Genomic DNA, 16,542 nt, shown 5'->3' on the forward strand with positions numbered 1-16,542 from the left:
TGTCATAATTTATCACCTTGGTCAACTTATAATTTAGCATCTACTGAAATGGTAGGCAAGAGAAGCGGCTAGAAGTCTTTCCTTAACGTGTATGTGTTTAATAATGAATCACGTTTTGGTAGAAGCCACAATAGAAGGGACGTATGCCGTGGCACACAAGAAAGCTGGAACTAAAATTCCAAAATGCTTGATGCCTAGGCACTTGCCGAGGCATGGTTTAGAGTTTCATTTTAAGAGAAAACCAAATGAAGTTATTTTCAGTTTTTATTATTCTGTAACTTCTTGATTGTTGTTGTAAGCTATTTTTCAGTTATCCTTTTAAAACCTATAAAGGAATGTAAGAATCGTTTTAATTGAGTTCAATGATAAATGTTCTCTTTACAGTCATCTATTCTTCTCATCTTATGAATGAAGTTGATTGATCCCCAATAATTCATAATGCTACATGGTAACTCTAGTCTGTTGTTTCTGCAATTAATATACTATTCTAACTTATCTTAAAGCTAATACCATATATCCTCAGACTTATTTAGAGAATGAAAATCTTTTTAATAGTACATATACTATTTCACTAAACATATATTCCTCTTCTTCATGACATGTTTCCTAATACATCCTCAATCAAGCATCCATATGCAGCAAATGAAGATCCACCATTCATTACTGCTGATCTACTCTTTCAATCTCTTTCTTTGACCTCTTCCTTTCTTCATTATCATTCTCCTCACACATTTTATAGCTCTTGCTATCTCATCTGTTGACAAACTTCTCCACTAATATTTCTATAATCCAATCTCAACTCCACAGCCACTCCAAAAATTTTCACCATTTGAATGCATTCATCTGTTCTCAGAATACATTGACCATTTTGCCATTGGAACACCAAAGCCAGGCTCCCCAAGTCTGAATTCCACCCACAATGTGAAACAAATCCTCCTACTGATTTAGAGACAACCTCGTTTTGTGTGGTCCATCCACACACCAAACCAGTCTCATTTGTCCCTTCAAGAACCCTTTTGGCAACCTCTGGACATCACCTTTGTAATCAGGATTTTTTAGTGGTGGCTTCCGTAATGACCACAAGAATCTATGCCCCCTTTGCTCCAGCCAAGTGTTATTTCTTTCATTTCTTTTTATCAGCTCCCCAGGCTCCAAAGCGAAGACAAACTATGATAAATCAGGTTGATCACGAATATTTATACTTGAGACTTATAATATATCAGAAAAACTGAGAGTTCAAGTTACTATCCATTGAAATATTTATATCACTTCTCATGATTTGACCTCTTCTTAGTTTTAAAGATTCTGTTTCAGTGTTTATATATATAATTTATTATTTTTTACTCATCTTAGTAGTTATGTGAAGTCACAAACATAAAAGTTAAAATCAACTCAACAAAATCGAATAAAATCTAAAATTAGTACAAGAAGCTTTTAACAACATAGAAAATGAAACAATAGTAACAAAAATATTTCATGAGACTTTCAAACTTGAAACTCTTAAGGAAAATGGATAAATATGAATAACAAGACTATGTCTCATGGCTTTGTTTTCTATATATCATCAATCAAGTCTCCAAATGCGCATATGAAGAGCCACCCTCCATTACTGCTAATCTGCTCTTTCACTCTCTCTTTAACCTCTTCCCCACCTCTTATCACTCCCATCACACATTTGATAGCTCTTGCTATCCATCTGCGACCACAACTTCCCCATTCATATCCCTATATCTAATCTCAACCCACACCCAATCCCAAATCTCTAACCATTTGGAATGCATTTTCTGTTGCTCAGCATACATAGGCCATGTCACAGTTGGACACACCACACAGCTTCCAAGATTGAATTCCACCCACATGTGACACAAATCCCCCTACTGATTTTGAGCCAACACCGCCTTTTGTGGAGCCCATCCACAAACCAAACCAATCTTCTTTGTTCTTTCCAAGAACCCATTTGGCAAAACCTCCGAGATAATCACTCTTGTAATCATTGGCCTTTCAACTTTATCTTTTGGTGGTGGCTTCCGTATTGACCACAAGAACTTCACACCACTTTGCTCCATCCGATGCAATTTTTTCGCTTGCTCTTTCTCCAAAGCTCCCTTGGCTTCCAAGCACAAGAAAAACAACTGATGAATGTTGATATCAAGCCATTTCATGTCTATCCTTTTGTGTCTAATCGAACTAACTTATGCTTTCACTCTTGAGATCAATCATGGTCCCAACTGTGTAAAATGGGCGACATGATCAAAATCATTCTCAAAGACTTAACGCATGAGATTCCAGCTCCTCAATGTGTTGACAATAATCCCTTTGTCTCCTTGAATCTTCTTCCATGGTTTAAATGTGGTGTACCACCATGCTTGTTCAACAAAACTTCAGGAGACAACTGTTGGAACTGGATTAACATAACTAGGGATCACCAAATCACCATCAAACTCTTCAATTTCTCTTCCATGTCGGAAGGTACACAAGAGACCAACACAGCTGCACTAGAAGAGGAGAACAAATAAGAAGGAACACCAAGTTCATTTCCCACATCTATCATGATGTACAAAAGAAATCAACTACCAATCCACAAGTGGAGCTGAGTTAGAACTGGAAAGCACATGCTTGACAATAGCTTCTTTAACACAAGCTCTATGACAATCTATATACTCAGTCATAAACTTTTCAAAGGATTTATGAACCTCTTGTGAAGGCAGAGTCAACAGGAGGAGAAAATTGATGAACCTTATTGAAGTATTAGATTGCAGTGATTTGGTTGTGCAGCTGAAGGAGGGGGCCAAAGGAAATCCATGAGAAGAACCGTCACTGAGAAACAATCATCTCGATCCAACAGCCTTTGCAAACTCAATTAGGAACTAGGGTGCCTGCGCCTGGTCAGTGATGAAGACAATCAACTTTCTTCATTTTTGTTGTGGTTGTTTGTGATGAGAGATCAAGAAGATGAAAGTATATTTCTTCTTCTTTGTCCTTCTTTTATAGTTTTTTTAATTTATATTCAAATATGTAAATTATTTTCTAATATATATTATCAATCCCACCCAATCAAGCTTGCATGTTGTCAGGGCATTTCTGCCGATCATGTAAATGTATTTGTCTATTTAATTTATCAGAGTTTTGGTTAATGACCTTAATCAGTTTAAGGGTCTATATATTTGTAAAATGGCAACAATTTCACTTCCTCACCTTATTATCGTCATCCTGACACATTTTATTTGAAACAAATTATGAATATTTATTTTCACTTATAGCGTACCGACAAGTGTCCTTAGTCCAGCAAGTTAATCACATGGCAGTGGCGCAATTTTGAACAGAATTTGATTGAGCACTGAAGAAAGTTTGGCCCTTTGAGGCATGGACACTAACCCCAACATGAAATTAACTTACAACTCTTTTCCATTTATTCAGTAAAGCAGCAAGAAACAAGATTGATACACTGAAATAAAATTGAAGCAAAAATCAGTAATCACGTTGATAAATTGGCAATGGTAACTTGGCACAGTTACATGAAAACGTTTTCAATGTGTTTCCAAAAGATTTTGATAATTCCTGCTGTTTCCTAAACATCCTCATCAATTGTTCAAATGCACATTGAATATCCACCATTCACATTGCTAATCTGCTCTTTTCACTCTTTTCTTTGAACCTTCTCCGCACTTCATTACATGTCCTCACACATTTTACCCTCTTGCTATCTCATCCCCACACAACTTCTCCACTAGTATTTTCTATAATCCAATCTCACTCCACAGCCATCCCAAATTTTCACATTTGGAATGCATTAATCTGTATGCTCTGCATACAGGGCCATGTTGCACATTGGAACTCCAAACCACAAGCTCCCAGACTGAATTCCCCCCACATTGAAACAAATGCTCCTACTGATTTAGATGCCAGCACTTCCTTTCGTGGTGTCCATCCACATACCAAACCATCTATTTGTTTTCTCTCCAGGAACCCATTTGGCAATACTTCCTGGAGATCACCTTCTGAAATCATAGCCTTCAAATTTATCCTTTGGTGCGGCTTGCGTAAGGACCACAAAATTTTTGACCACATTGCTCCACCCGAGTGCTATTTTCTTTCACTTCTCTCATCAACTCTAGGCCTCGAGCCAAGAAAACAACTGATGAATCAGATTGATCATCAGCCATTTCATGATCCACTTTTCCTGATCATCACCGAAACAATTTAACACTCTCCCTTCACATCAATAAGCGGCCCAACCGTGTAAACATATTGATTAATCGTCTTCAAAATCATCAACAAAACTTGACAGCATAAGCCTCCAGCTCTGTGTAAGTGTTGACATATCTTTGGTCTCTTGAATCTTCTTCAATCTCACAATGTATCATCACCAACTTGTTAAACAAACAAAGGCAAATTCTGCTAGAATTGGATTAAATAACCAGGAATTATATAAATCGAATCAAACTCTTCAAACTCTTTCCATTCATCATCGACCTGGAATGTAACAACACGAGAGACGAAACATCTGCAATTTAAGGAAAACAATAAGAAGGACACAGTTTTTCACATTACAATTGATGACAAACTATCAAACAAACCGACAAGTGGAGCTGAGTTAGTGTTTAAAGCACATTCTTAATAATAGCTTCTTTACAAAGGTTTGTAACTCCCTCTATGATCAGTCACAAGTTTTTTCTCTGAATTTTGATTTTTGCAGTAAGAGGGTCTAATAGGAACTCCTATGAGATCTGCCAACATTAGGCAAATTCTACCCTTTACTTCTTCAAGAACGAAAAAGTTTATTTACCAGGGATACGCATTAATGATATCACAAATCAATATATGCATACACAAGATATCAGTTTAATCACGATCTCATTGTATAAAAATGGATGGTAAAAAAAAAAAAATTCTCAGACAACATATATACATGGACTTGTACTGACTGACATGATATCTTGTGATATTCTATGTTTTTCTCGAAAATACCCACTTAAATTTATCACTTTATAATATTGTCCACATTCCAGAGCATCAAAGATCATACACAAAACCAAAGATATTCTAGCAGGCATCAAATGCACCTAGCAAACATAATTTATTTGCATGCTTTCTTATTAAAATCATCGCAAATCTTTCTCATGCCACTTCAAATAAAAGCAACTAGCAATATGATCAACAATTAAAAGGAAAAAGTAGTCATGTTTGCAATAAACTTTCAACAAAAAGAATGTCAATAAACTAATATGTAATGAGAGATGCATACAATGAGAGGGAACAATTAGAAGGTAACTTGCATTTGTGACAGGAGCTTATAAGTCAAAATCTTTAGTCTTCCCAGATAATTAATTCATTAAAGGATTCAAACAAAAGCAGTTATGAGTCAGCAATTGTCAAGTGAAGCTCCACTTATGACTAACCAGTAGCAACCTGAATTCACCTCCTAAATGCTTTGGCAATATTTTATAACTTAAAGAACTTATCCTATCCTCAGATTCTACACATCTGTTCTAGCCTCTGTTTGAGCTTTTAAACGATACAACTTGTTTGTTGTGTCTATATGAGTTAGAAAACCTTTCGATTAGTAGACCATCTTTAAACAACATGACCTTGAAACCAAACCATGGCATGAGATGCACCACTGCAACAGATAACACCTTGTGGGGTCCCAATCCATCATCCTCCTTAGAAACTTGACTTCAACAGGACACAGTTGTACCTCTGGCAACCCAGGAACTCCCATTGAGAATCTTTGGCATTTCCCACATGTACAACTTCCCTTATCTGAATATATAGCAAATTATCAAACAATATGGTAAAAACAAATATATAATCATGAGTTTTATTTATTTGATTTGCATAAAAATATTGTTTCATAATGATATCCAAATATTTGATTTTATTAAATTAAGTATCTTTCAACTTAGTTAATACTAAAAGATAATCCTCAAACCTCATTTCTGTGCTATTATGAGATCGGATAACTATAGTACTTTGGAAGATTGTAGGATTGGGTGATGAAATATCAAGGACCTGTTATGGCTGCTGAGGATGAGCCCCCACAAGCGTGTAACTACACGTCTATCAGCTAAAGCCTATCACCACAGGTACTTTCATTTTCGGTTAAAATGACCCAACTGACCATTTCCACCATATCCCCAAGAAAGAACTTTGCCTCATCTGAAATTATACATAAAAATGAAACCATATAGTATACAGCCAGAATAGGAAGAGGGGGTGACAAGTGAGGTGGATTTAATAAGGTTGCCATCAATTAAAGCAATTATTTTACCAGTTAATGCAAGGAGTGATAGCCACCACTTGCTATCTGAATGATAAAACACCTTCAAGGCTAGGAATTGGCTTGGGTCTCCAACCACCAACCTTATCACCTCTTCCAAGCTCATAGTTAGAACTTGCTGAGCAGAACACTGACAATGTGTAAATGATGTCATTGTAATGTTACACAAGCAGATAAATGGAATTTCATCAAGTTGAAAACTTAAGAGAGTGATATCCAGAATTGTGCAACTATTCCGAACAAATAAATGAAAGTAACTAAACTGCAATTGGCTAGAGATAAGGAGGAAAATAAGACAAAGAGTTGATATCTTTACCTCCCCAATTCCAAAGTTGCCCTTCCTCTGTCACACTGTTGTAAAAAAGCCACCACAAGAAACAGCAGCCACAGATACAGGTAATGCTTTGACCTTAGAAGGGATACTAAGCTCCCTCCCTCATTAGGGCCTGGACCAGACCAAGGCCCAGTTCTTCCATCTCCTTCATCTCGACCCCAAGTGTAAAGTTCCCCTATATTCAATAATAGATGATTAAGATATTTGACAGCCCTCTTTCTTATTCTTTCTGTAACAATATGAAGGCAATATGAATCATCTTCTCATAAAGAACAACTAGAAACCCAAAATGCAAGAATACATAAACTACAAACATTTGAAATATTTCCATTCATTTGTTCTCAGTACTAGATTGATATGTTTCCACATTATAGTTCAAGAGGGCTGTTTCGAAGTTAAATCAAAACTCATATAAATTTAGTCCAGGTTAAGAGAAGAACCCAATAGTATATACATGTAAAGAATTTCCATACAGAAAACAGGGTCAGTTAAGAAGAACACCTGATTCAGTTTATGCAGCAGTATGTGTCCCACTGGTTGCGATGTGCCGTATTTTCCCATTCCAGAACCTTCCACAATCTAGGAAACAACTCTCTATGATAGACAAATGTCCAAGTGCACCAAAACCACCATAACCCCTGCAAACTTTTAATGAAGAGCCATTGTATTATCAGGCTAAACACGTTGTGACACAACAATGTGGATGAATATGTGCACACAACTCTCTTCTCCTGATATTTATCCAATCAAGCACAAGCACATCATTAATTATCGGCCAACCAGTTAAACTGACATAGTTATATTCTAAATCTTGAATAACAACACTTAGTTGCTTCAACATCCTCATTTTACTAAATAAGAAAGGAAAATGCTCTGTTGATCAAATGCGATTCCATATATGATAAAGCCTTTTGCTTTCTCTTTTATTAGTCCTTTGGTTGCAATTCAGGAGAGTGCTATGTCATGTCAACTAACTTCCCCAATAAGCTCTTTTAAAAATATTAAATACCATACCCAATTTTTTGGTTAGAGATTAAATTACCCCTGCAAGATTCATACTCCAAATTTAAGATCATAATTGTATGGACTCCAAACAAAACAACTCTTGTTGCAACACTAAATAAAAGTGATGTTTTTGTATGCCTTTTTGCTAATTTACTTCTGAAAAAAGCACTTTTTACCTGTGATTACTCAACCATACATACACTCTAATAACTCAATAAGCTTTAATTTATGCCTAAGCAACCGATGTTGAAACCTTCACACCAAACAAACACTCAATCAATGAACAAATAATGAATGTAGAGTTGCTATTACATCACTGACCAAGGAAAATCTTCCCAAGTGAAGTCAAGCAACAGAGTGAACTCCACCAAGACAACACATGAACAGGATCATCACCCAAATAAGGGTTCAAACTAGGCACAACACAGAATTTTCATGCCCAAAACCAAGTCTCCCACCATCTCCTTTCCCCCAAACCCACAGCTTTCCATCCACAACCCCAACCCCCTATGAAACAACCCACATGAAATATTCAAACTAGAACCCGAACCACTTCAGAATCTTTCTGAACAAGTCGACCGGAAGTTTGGAGATGGTAAAGGGTAGAGAAAGACTGAGGTTTGCAACTGGGGCTGGTTAGTCTCACTTCTTCAATGCCACCGCCCAACTGGCCTGACCGCCTCTCCCCCACGAGAGAGTTGGAGAGGGAGCGTCGTTTTGATTTCATTTGTCGTGTGAAGAAGTGGATTTTGGTGGATGAAGAGGAAGTGGAGAGATGGCGACATTGGCGAGTGAGAGTTGGAGGCGTTGGCGAAGAAGCATGAAGTTGAAAAGGGGTGTTTTGTAAAACATAAAACCTAGCCAACAGTATTACTATTTCTCGGACAATATCATTCATCCATAATTTTGAAGAATACCATTTCTCCAGTATTTTTGGAACGTGGTACTGTTACCCCATCAGATAATGAGTTAGAGGTGTAGACTTCTAGGGCAAAACTTCATTTCAGTACAATTTTCAAATAGAACAATATAAAAAAGGTAATCATTGTTATAGATTTCCCTTGATAAGTACAATTCTATGTAAAAAGAACCACACAAAAATAGCAAAAAAGAATTTAGTCATTATACTCTGTTCTTAACGAAAAAAATAGTTTGTTATGAGAAATTTGATTGTCTATCGAATGTGAACAACTACACTAAAAGTGGATTTCACTATATAGTGAAATTAGGGTAGTTGGCAACATAGCATATATTCGAACCTGTATCCACAAATATTAATGTTGGTTTGTGACAAAACTCCTAGTATTAAACAATTCGAGTCTAAAATAATGAGAAGTAAAATTGGAATACTTATGTAATTCACTCAACAATAATTTTAAGCAAATAGCTACTAATTAGTTTATATTTATAATTAATTTGCAAGGCAGGTCAAACTACATTGACCATTGTTTGACCAAAGGTCTGTGTTGAACAGTGTTTTGATTTCCGTTAATCAATATTGATACTAACACGTTCATCTTTTGACTTTTTTTTTTTAATTATTAGTACATAATAATTAAAAATATATTAGTTTTTAATAAATGAATTTATGTTAAAACAAAAAGCCAATATTATACATGTAATCTCATATACCAAATATGGTATAGTTAAAAATAATGCAACGCAATATTCTACTAAACATCATACAACATCTTATATAATATAATACAATGCAATGTTATGTGATTTGTTTAATGCTATACATATTGGATCAAACATGCCCTAAATTCGTTATACGGAGGACTTATCTTTCAATTGCTTATGAGTCATAAAGTCAACTTTTTAATTAATTTTTTTACATCTCATGATCAACAATTTATTCATTGAACTAATTTTCATTATAGTAATTAGAATATTGGGTTAAGCATCCATGAGTGCACCTTAACTATAACCATTAGTGACGGTCCAAAAACATTTGTAACCTCCCCTTGTAGTCGGATGGTAACCTTAGTTACTGGATTAGTTATACTTGGATTGTCTTTGGAGTCACGACCATTCAATTAATGAATCATAGCCAACATCTAAGATTTTCCTCTTTCTCTCTGTTATATATTTGACAAAGTATTTTACTGGATTTACAATCCAGAAACACCAAACCCTTGGGTGGGTGTGGTGGTCAATCGTCAATTTAGACTTGTGAGTGTATTACCAAGAGGTCTGTATTGATCACACTCATTGCTATAAGATGATCATTAGAGGATATCTGTCGTTAACTTCAAAGTAAAATGTGAGTAAACGAGCAATGAACACCACCGAGTATCAAAAAAAAAAAAAAAACAAAAAAAAACTTATTGAAAGAGAAGTACATGTTCAGTACTCTAATTGTTGTTCTATAAAACTGGATGTAAGGTATTTATAATTCTTACTTTCGAATGTATTGATTTACAAAACAAAACAATTAATGGTGGGGATTGACTGTATAATTTACAGTATATTAGTGATGCATGCACTGGGCCTAGTCATGAACCAATTTGCTTGCACTAGGAACAATCTATATTCATGAAGTGGGAAAATCTATTGAGAAGTAAGTTGATATATCTATATTACTCATTTTTAAATCATGACTTAAATTTATCGCCATTAATAGGTTCAAGGAGAGTCAGTTTATGTTCAAACATTGGGGTGGTGAGAAGGAAGTCCAGTTTTCAATTGACAGCATTTAGGCCTTTAGTCGACAATAATTTCCGCCATTATAGATTTAGAATTTGAGTAGGAGATGCCCTGACTTGGGCGGGTATGTTTAAATTTTATTAATTCGTGAATATATTAGTACTTACTTGTTGATCAGTCTATCATTTTTCAGTAATTAAACTAATTAATTTAATTTCAAATATTTCAGAATTCTGGAGCAATATTGATAGTTATCTGGTTGTATAACTCTTTGGAGGGAAAAGAGAAAGAGAAAGATTATAAGTAATATAAAATTAAAATAATACGTATCAGTTGTAATTTTTATTTTTAATATTGCTATTTTAATTATTATCTCATGGTCATCATGATATAATTATTTTACCCCTTGGTTTTCAGTCCTTGATTCATTTCTATCGTCGAAAATACTAGATTAACTCTCTCTACTCTAAGACTTTAATGAATAAGGCTTCTTATAGAAGACTATTCAGCTTCCAGAGGACTTTGAATTAAATATCTGTTTTTTGTTTTAATAACTACAATATTAACACAAAAAATGCATGACATAATTTAACTTTTTTCATATTTAGAGGTCAGTCAAAAATGATGTTTACAGAATACCAGTGCCTTTTAAAAGCAATACTGTTATCGTCCACAACTCTCCTCTTACAACATCTACTCCTAACCTCGATTTGGCACCCCTTGTCATTGGTTTCAATGTTTTTTTAAAACAAGCCCCACCGTCGGTTGAACGTTTTCAATCGGGACTCTGGAGCTTAAATCGTGGCCGGGTTATATTTTTCCTATTCACCTAAACCCTAGGATTTGGAGGATAATCGAAAACATTGCATGTCGGAGTTGGGGTTTTGCGATAAAGTTCCGGTGAATGCAATGTGGGTGACAGAGTTGATTTCCGATGAGTAAACGACCCAAATTGAACAAAACTAGCCGCACAACAATTGGTTTTTTTCATGCATTGAAAGGCTAACGGGTGGTGTGGTGAGATGGGTTTTGTCGAATGAAGATAGAGTAATTTCTAGGTGAGGGGCAGGGTTTTCGACGTCGACGTTGTGGCATCCTGGCCTGGAATGTCGATGCCGGACTCGGTGAGATCTGGCCGACAATCAAATCTATTTAGGCCAGATCTTGGTATATTTTAATGGGAATGGCTCAAGGGACGATGAGGGGTGATCGGGCGTGTCGCCGAGCCTCAATTGCCGGTCGTATTTGTATTAGTATGTTTGATAAATTTCAAAACCTATAGGATCCTGCTATTTTTAGGGTTGTGTTGCTTTAATTTTAAAAGTTTTTGTCATCGTGAAACTGGGACGGATGGAAATTTTGTGCGGTTTCACCCAGGGTTGGGTTTTAAAAGGTTGATTGGTATCGCACAAATGGCTAGGTGGGACCTATTATGGCAAGCGACCAAGACATGCTTTCACGTCGACGGTGTGATTGAGTGAAAGTTTAACATCACTATTCAAAAAGACCAAAAAAAAAAAATACAGTTTTTTTTAATCATTACATCACTCTTTAATAGACCAAAAACATAAATAAATAATATTATAACAACATTTTTTCATCAAACTTTTCTCATAATCCTATGTGTACATTTCACAATGAGTCAACTTGGTATTAATTAATGGGACCCATGTGAGATCCGTTTGAACTACTAATTGGTAAGCATGTCATGTCAAGGTTGGGAGAGAAAGTGTTGTGAGAAGTGGTTTGTGTGGTGTCGTATTATTCAAAACAAACAAAAAATATAGGTTTTTTAATTTTTTTTATATCATTACATCACTTTTTAACAAGACCCAAAAAAATTATAGGTTTTTTTTTTTAATCATTATTATTAGTTGATCTGTATGGTTAATATATTAGTCCACATTAGTCAAACAAGCCTTCATAAAATTTAGGGAGCTATCCAAATGTGTTGCACAGTATGCTAACGGTCTCTTCCATTAGGTCTTCAAGTTTTGGGCCCTTGTTTTTTTCCCGGAGGAAGAAAAGTTCAGATACGGTGCATTGAAAAGACTAGAAAGAGATTGTGATAAAGATTTATTGGATAGACTTTAAATAATCTTTGATGGGCATGAAGAATTAGAGAAAAAGTATTTCTTGATGTAACATGTTTCTTTTAAAGAGAAAATAGAAATTATGTAACAAGTGGTCCTTTTGTTTTATTATTTTGGACAAGATTTTGAAAATAATATTGGATAGTTGAATAGGGAAGTATTACGTGGTAAGATTTAAAAATTTATGAAAAAAACCTCATAGGTTTACTAATTTAACTAAACACCATAATATATAAAATGTTTATAAAATGACAAAAATACCCCCACCACCCGTAGCGCTAGATTCTAGCCACCACCGCTGAAATCTGGGTGAAAAATTGCGTTACGACACAGACCAGTCGGATTTGACGGGTAGGGCGTTGATATGGACTTTTCCAGCCAGACCCACCATGGATCTGGCTGGAAAAAGCTAGATCTAAGGCCAGATCTGGCCGTCGACGGCCGCAAAAGATATATATGGCCATCAGATCAGTGAATTACCGGCCAATTTCGGTTGTGGTGTAGGCTGTTGTGACAGATTCCAGCTACCACATACGGTGGTTGCCGGAATCTGGCAAGTATGGGTTTAGGGGGTGTTTTTGTTAATTTGTAAACTTTTTTCTGGGGGTATTTATGAAATTAATAAACTTAAGGGGACTAAAAGTAATTAAAAAATATACTAATATTTCTCAAGTAATGTGCCAAACAATATTCGGGGAATAGGATTAGGAATATGGGTAGAAATAATGTGCCAAACGCACCCAAGAATTCTTGAAAATAGTTTTTTTTTTTTTTTTCTAATTATTGGAATAAATATTCTAATTGACAAATCAATTGTAATTATTTTAGATGACGATAAATTGTGGGTAAATGATTTGTTACAACACTAATTTTGTAAGAGAAATAAGATACATTTAAGTTGAAATAATATATAGTTCAATCTAACCACCACTGGGTAGTCCAACTATCAACTAGGATTCTTGAGTGTATTACTGAGGAGGTCCTAAGTTTGATCCACCTGAATTGCTAATAGAGATGACCACTAAAGAGATTTATCCGACTGCCAACTTCAAGATTTGGGGGATTAATTGAGATACTTACAAATTTTCGCGAACATCCTTTTCACTTTTGAGGCATAGACTATATGTGACCATTTTGAAACTCTCAAATTCCTTTATTTTGACATGGTGGAATATTATTAGACAAGAAGCATCATGTAATTAGGGCATCAAAAGTCTTGGCATAATAAATTGTTATTAGCGATATGGTATCATATAATTGGGGCATCAAAGGTCCATTCAAAACTTGATTAATTTTCTCGTAAACTGAGACCATTTACATTCACATGCAAACGCTTGAAACGTGTTAATCCTTTCACATTCACCAGAAAACAGGTTTGCCTAAATCAGTTTCGCGCTCTCTCTCATTTTCCCACCAAAGCTGCAGAGAAATTTCATCTTCCCAGTTGGAGATTCAGGTCTAGCTTTTAGTTTTTTATTTTTCAGCTCCCAAGAGTTTGCATCGCCTGATTTAGAGACCACGCCCGTTGTTGCTAAAATTGATGTGGCACAAGCAACACCACCTGCTAATTTTACAATTGATGTTGGAGAGTATGAAGATCAGAATCTGGAGCCTTAAAAAGGTAACTGTAGATGCAAAAAATTTACCATTNTGAACTTGGTTTACAAATATCAATCATCGGTAGACTGAATTTTGTCTTTTAGTATTAATAGACGGTGTTAAACCGTCATCCCTAATGCTAATAAACGTAATCTAGATTTTTGATAATATATAGACAATCGTTTGAATAATATTAATGTTATTTATGAAAAAATATACAGGCTTTAGCTATCACGAAGTACCCAGCACCAATAACTCTGACATTACACACAAGCTTATCTGGAGGTTTATTTGCAATAATCATAGCTGTAATTCAAGTTCGTGAACTCCATTCTTGGAGATTGTCCTGGAACATTGCTCTTCTTGGTCCTATTTTTAATGTAAGCCTCTCAAACTTCTATGTCAAATTAATTTTGATAACATATTTTTATCACTTGTTAGGGTTATGGTTTATGGTTATCCTGTTAACGCGTAAATCTAACCACACGACTAACTAAAAGGGTAGGTAATTAAGGTAATTGCTTTAGCTCTCGTCTCAAAATCGAGGCCTCTATTCAATTACACCAAAATGAACATTATTATTTTTATTAATATAAATTTAATACACAAATTCTCGCATACAAATGACGTGACCCAAGACAATGGATGAATATAGGATTTTTTTTTTTAATCATTATTATTAGTTGATATGTATGGTTAATATATTAGTCCACATTAGTCAAACAAGCCTTCATAAAATTCAGGGAGCTAATGGTCTTCTATTAGGTCTTCAAACTTTGGGCCCTTTTTTTTATTCGGAGGAAGAAAAGTTCATATACCGTGCATTGAAAAGACTAGAAGAGATTGTGATAAAGATTTATTGGATAGACTTCATATAAGCTTTGATGGGCAAGAAGAATTAGAGAAAAAGTATTTCTTGATATAACATGTTTCTTTTAAAGAGAAAATAGAAATTATGTAACAAGAATTCTTAAAAATAGCTTTTTTTCTTCTAAATATTGGAATAAATATTCTAATTGACAAATCAATCATAATTATTTTAGATGATGATAAATTGTAGGTATATAATTTGTTATAACACTAATTTTGTAAGAGAAATAAGATACATTTAAGTTGAAGTAATATATAGGTGGCTATTGAGGGGATTTATCAGACTGTCAACTTCAAGACCTGAAAGATTAATTGAAATACGTATAAATTGTTCTGAATATCCCGTTGACAGGATGGAATATTATTAGACAAATAGCATCATGTAATTAGGGCATAATAAAATGTTATTAGACATATGGTATCGTATAATTGGGGCATCAAAGGTCCCTTCAAAACTGAGACCATTTACATTCACATGCAAACGCTTGAAACGTGTTAATCCTTTCACATTCTGCCCAAAGTCAGTTTCGCGCTCTCTCTCATTTTCCCACCAAAGCTGCAGAGGAATTTCATCTTCCCAGTTGGAGATTCAGGTCTAGCTTTTAGGTTTTTATTTTTCAGCTCCCTAGAGTTTTCATCGCCTGATCTAGAGACCGCGCCCGTTGTTGCTAAAACTGATCTGGCACAAGCAACACCACCTGATAATTTTACTATTGATGTTTCAAAGTATGAAGATCAGAATCTGGAGCCTTAAAAAGGTAACTATTTTGGCTTCTAAGAATTGGGATTTTGTTTTTATTTCAATATAGCGTGCATGATAACAATTAATGAGCTGTCTCTTTTGTTGATGTTTCAGTGTTTCAGAGCCGGATGATGAGAATGATACGCCTCAAAAAGGTAATGAATTAATCAAATTTGGTTTGTTGGGGTTGGGTTTTTTATACTTCTACATTTTTATATTCTGCTTTTTCTAGTATTGCAATGCTCCAGGTCATTAACTCAGCTGGGAGTGTACTACTATTATGATATCTCCAAACCAATAATTATTTCGTGATTGTAATTCTGATAATTGTGATGGATTTCACTGATTATTTGTATTTTGTTTTAAACGTGGTACTAATTAAGGTTGGTAGTTGTGCAAATTTTTGTGATAGGGCATTTTGTATTGATCCATTGCTATTTATTCTTCTTTAGTGGCCCTTCTGCTTGGTACTAGAATCTTATATTTTTGTTTAGTCTTCTGAGACTTATAAGCGTGTTGTGAGTTTTGTGATTTGATTGAAGTGATTGGTGGTTGTTACCAGATAGCGGAGAAGAAAAGTGTCATATTTTCACTGGGGATTGGAAGGTCGCACTCTCATGCATTTAATTTTAATTTAAATTGCTATGTGGAGGTTTTTGTAAAGTACAATATTATATGCTTATGAATTACAAGATTATGCATGCCACATTTAACCTTAAATTTGTAAATTATAGTGGAAAATACAGAATTATTATGCTAGAAGAAGTTTGAAATTCATATGAAAATATGAGTTATTACATTCAGTAACTGGAATGACAGATAGATGTGTAATTTTGGTACAAGTCCTGTTATTACTCACTGTTTACTGTACTGTATATATTGAGGTCTTATTTTTCATTTTATTTAGGATGTTTGTTGTGCTATGTAGGGGGGATTGATAGGATTAGCTGTCGCCACGGTTGGGTTGACT

At 34.9% G+C, this 16,542-nt stretch overlaps 1 long non-coding RNA gene and 1 pseudogene across 2 annotated transcripts; one reads left to right on the forward strand and one right to left on the reverse strand.

Annotated features, from left to right (window-relative positions):
* Positions 1-4,019: 4,019 nt before the first annotated feature.
* Positions 4,020-9,237, reverse strand: LOC116112123 (annotated as a pseudogene).
* Positions 9,238-13,577: 4,340 nt separating this feature from the next.
* Positions 13,578-16,542, forward strand: LOC116112048. 2 transcript variants are annotated; one of them, XR_004125166.1, is made up of 3 exons: positions 13,578-13,982; positions 15,695-15,727; positions 16,501-16,542. It is a non-coding gene; the product is annotated as an uncharacterized LOC116112048 (long non-coding RNA). The 2 variants fall into 2 exon arrangements; XR_004125167.1 differs by lacking the exon at positions 16,501-16,542 and adding an exon at positions 16,135-16,459.

Source organism: Pistacia vera, unplaced genomic scaffold, assembly GCF_008641045.1.
Source record: "Pistacia vera cultivar Batoury unplaced genomic scaffold, PisVer_v2 Contig656, whole genome shotgun sequence".
NCBI lineage: Eukaryota > Viridiplantae > Streptophyta > Magnoliopsida > Sapindales > Anacardiaceae > Pistacia > Pistacia vera.